The sequence below is a fragment of the Thunnus maccoyii genome, chromosome 6 (genome assembly GCF_910596095.1).
Source record: "Thunnus maccoyii chromosome 6, fThuMac1.1, whole genome shotgun sequence".
NCBI classification, from domain to species: Eukaryota; Metazoa; Chordata; class Actinopteri; order Scombriformes; family Scombridae; genus Thunnus; species Thunnus maccoyii.
Genome location: NC_056538.1, coordinates 15,709,134 through 15,713,803, shown reverse-complemented (window position 1 = coordinate 15,713,803; position 4,670 = coordinate 15,709,134).

The following is a 4,670-nucleotide window of genomic DNA, read 5'->3' as shown; positions in this document are numbered from 1 at the left end:
TGTATTTGTTGTTATTTGTACGTACATAATCAGGCTGGAAATAGCTTATTTTCATCATTTCTTTACATTGAAAAGCCCTCAAGTCCAAAATCTCATTCCCTCATCATTCATAAATTCTGAATATTAAAAAAAAACCTTAACACTAGTTTGTGAGCAAAGTTCCTAAAGGTATTTTAGTATCAAATAAAACTTCTTTTTCATTTTATAATACATATGCAGCTGGGTTGGTAGGTAGCAGAATAACTTTGAAGCAGTTTCTTAGACATAAATTGGAGCCGTCTGTGTCATACCCTCTATTTTTCAAGCTCCCACCAGTTCTGCCCTTCCCTGCTCTCTAGCCCTGGGATTCAATTTCTTCCTCTGTGGCCTTGTGATCCTTTGCAGCTGTCACTTTAATTCTAAGAGGTTTCACTGTCATCACAGCCACAAGAACAAATGTATACACATGCACACAAATGCCACAGCATCACAACCCTCACACCTAGTCTGACACTCATACACTCTTCTCATGAGCAATCAGTCACCTTGCCCCGGCATGTGACCTCATCTTTTTTTTTCAGCTATGCTATTGGCTCTTTGATTAGCTCATTACTTTGGAGAGTCACCTTATTTCCAGGTTTCATCTCAGGCACCACATGGAGCATGGGTTCAATTGGTTAGTGCTGAATTTGTGTGAATCACAAAAGAATTGTTTTTATTGCACTATTTGTGTATGTGGTCAGTGGGGTGAAAAATCAGGATTTTCTCTCTTGCATGCTCTCTAGTCTGAGAGTAAATAGAGGCAGTCCTCTCCTAAATGAATCAATCCCTGTTGTTAGATAAGTAGAGGGTACACCATGTGGGAGATTCACATAGGAATAGATCCCACAGGTAGCAGTCACTCGGTGATATGTTGGATAATCTGTATGGAATGTTCAACACATTCACCGTCCCCTATGAGTAGCTCTGTTAGTATCGTTTCAGGATTTTTTTTCTTCCTCATGTAATTTTAGTATCTACAGGGAAATATTATAAGGCCTTATTTTACAGGTCCCTTAAATTTACACTAATTCACTGATTTCCTGGCAATTTGCAGGTATTTAAGGAATTTTTAGGACAGAGTTGTAGTTTACAGTGAGGGTTGTGCAGTTTGCTACAAATAAGAAAAAATAGAAAAAAGTGAATGGGTAAGTGCCCAATCATTATATGTGGGTTGATTTGTAGTTTTTTTTTTTTTTTTTAAACAATTCTTTCCAGTGTGTAGTTTTGTATGATATATTAGCATATTAGGTTTTTTCCAATAATTTCATAAAAGTAGCTGCTGTGTAACTGTTAATTCTTAGGACATTTCTATAAAAAAGGTTATTTAATTTGGTGGTATATGGGGAATGTGCTCATTGTAGAATTTTTAAGAAACAACCTTATATGGTAATATGTAGTTTGACACAGAAGACTACACACATAAAACTAAGTATTTTTTGTCTGTTAAAGAATTATTAAGTCTAATTTATTAAGAATTTTTGCAAATTAACAAAAGTATTTGAAGTATTACTAACATTTCCTAGCAAAACAATTGCCATCATCTGCACTATTTTTCAATCCACAGGATTGAAACGTTTGCTCTTGTAGTAATTGTTCACATATTCCTCAGTTTGCACTTATTCCAAGTAACATGGAACAAGAGTGTTTGCTAAAAGTCAGCTTTTTTAGAGAGGTAACAGGTATATGATGAATACGGGGAAACTGACCTTCACTTGCAGGACTTAAGCTGTCAGCAAGGACACACAGGAACAGAGAAAAATGAATTTGTGTATTGTTATTATCACTATTGTAACATCACCTCGGTAAGACCTGTTTCACTGTAAGGATCAGCAAGCTGTGGCGACCATAATGTCTCTGTGGCTAAGCCGTAAATGGACTGTGGATTATTTATTGTTTATATGTGCATCAGAGGGCCAGGTCCATTGTAAATCAGCAGTAATTCAGTTTGTCTGCCACCGCTATCACCCACCACTTAAATATGATGTAAGTGCAAAAAAATCATCCCTGAATCAAAATGTGCGTTCAAAGGTCTGATCGAAAAGTGATCATTTTCAGAAAATCCAACTGAATCTATAATGCAGTTTTTTCAGTGCAACACCACAACATGTAATTTGCCACTCTTTAACCTTGTTTGTACTTTCTAACTCATCCCGTGGGACTGGACAGTAGGTTATTTATATTGCGCGAGTGACTGAGAGGCCGGGGTTCATGGTTAATAGCAGCGGAGTGGCGTGGAGTGATATATGGTTATGGCCAATTAGATTGGCTGGGGGCAGATTTATGACCGAGACAGCCATTTCTTTCTCCCTGTCTCTTCCTCATGCACACGAACACACACACACACACCTCTGCTTTAGTGTTATTTTGCAGCCCCCCACACCATGCTGCTTCATCCTGCTTCATCTTCACTCATTCACTCTCTGCTGCTCGGGCTCTCTAATTTCTTCTCTTTCTTATTTTTCCACATTCTATTTATTGAATATACACAGTCACACATGTAGGAGGCCTATTTGACAGAAAGATGAGGAACTATACAATGTCTAACATGCCTGATAACACACTTGTCACAGACACACACACAGGAGAGCTAAAAGATCTGAAGCTGTAGCGAGTACAAACCAATAAAACATTGTGGTTTGAATGTTAAGATAGTGTTACTGTATGTGTTTGAGTGTGTCTGTATGACTGTCTGCTTATCTCCTGTGGAAGGCACCTGGTTTTGACTCACTGGTGTGTGTCAACGTGGCTGAACCTTTTCTTATCTTCCTGCATTCCACAGCTACACATATTTCACCTTTTTCTGGCTTTAACTCTGCTCTGTTTGTCTGTTCCTGGATGGTTTTGTCTATATATGGTTTTGTCGCTTTTTGCCTGCATTTATTTGAAATTTCTGTGATTCTGTTTGTGTGTGTGTGTGTATTCTTCAAGGAGAATCCAGGCTTTTACACTCCACATAAATACAAGTGGTACCTGAGATGAGTCTGTAAATCTGTCTGCAAAACATGCTAGTTATTTCCTCCCTCTCCTCTCATGTATTTAGTTTTTATGGGTCTATTTACTGCAATGCTGTCAAATTTATTGCCTGATGTTTTAAAGTTTACTCTAAATGATCAATATCTTTGGCTTTAAAGTAAACTAGTATTACTTTGGATCATGACTCTGAAAGTGTAATTTGGCCATCCAGGGCAATGTTTACATATTTGTGACATTCAGATAAATGTTTTTGAGCAGTTACAGGTTGAAAATGTGAACAAAATGGCACAATATATTATTCATTCTATCTATGATAACATAAACTTAAACATATGGATGACATCATGAATGGATAATAACACCCATTGTTTCCATCAGTGCAGTTTAATTCTAAAAAGCGATGTCAGATAGTCAGAGGATTGGACTTCTCCATACTTTATTTACATGATAATGTTAGTAAAATGTGATGTCATCCATATTAAATGTGCGTATTGAATGAGAATAACATGCCCAGAGGTGCCCTTTCTATCTATTTCCCTTAATTCCATGATAGCACAGAGCTATTGCCCTGTCTGCACTCAGCTGTCGATGGCTTGTTGCCAGCTCGAGGCAGTCCCTCAGCTGGTGAGCTTATCTTCTCTGGAACATTATTTATTCCATTGTAGTGTTGGCTTTATTAAATGCCCACATTATTACTGATGGATGGCAGACTGATTGGTAAGTGCAAGCGACCAGATAAGGAAAGAGAAAGGAGCAGAGAGACTGTTTGAGTGTGTTAAGAGTGTGTGTCAGTGCAGCCCATGTGTGAGAGAAAGAGAGAAAGTGAGTGTGTGTGTGTTAGAGAGAGAAAGAGCAAAATTCTATGCCATGAATTGGGGTCATGCTGCTCCAGAAAGTCAAATGAATTAGTATGCACCTCCAGGAAATGACACTGTGATTGGTGCGTGTGTGTGTGTGTGCGTGCGTGCGTGCATGCACTTATATGATGCATCATGTCTGTTTCGGTGTCTCTCTACTTGTCCCTTTGGGGCCCTTGATGAACAGACATGCTCTGCCAATCAAGGTCAAGGTCATGGCTGTGATTAGCGCCAGACACGAGCATCATCCTGTTCTCTGATGGGAGGCAACAAGCGTGCACCATTGCTGCCAGCTCCATTATCTGCCTGTGGAGCCATATTTGTCCTTGTTGAACACATCTGGCACATTGCCGCGAACTTGGCTTATTGGCCGTGACTGTTGTTTGATTACAATCAGATGTTGCTTGATTGCCACTTCCAGTTATTTAATTGGGGAACAATCACCTGTTTGTTGTCTGCAAAGGTGTCACTGTTGCAGGGACCCGTAAATGACACTATGTGGGAATAAAAGTGACATTTACCAAACTGCTTTAATTTAGATAGTTTATTTTGTATTATACTTTTAAGACAAATGTATTATGCAGAGACCAACCAGTAGGCCGACTAGTATGCTGGAATAATATTTCTGACAAAACAATCCCAAATCAAGGGCCATTTAATAGGCATTTCCCTGAGCTTTTAACCATTTTACATAGGCCTCATCAGCAGATGGAGTTTGCTCAGTTGTCATGGAGATGATCTGTTCACATGTGAGGCTCTAGCTGTTAGGATTTCATCCATAGCGCTTTTAGAACGTATCATCCATGTTGGCTTAAAGTT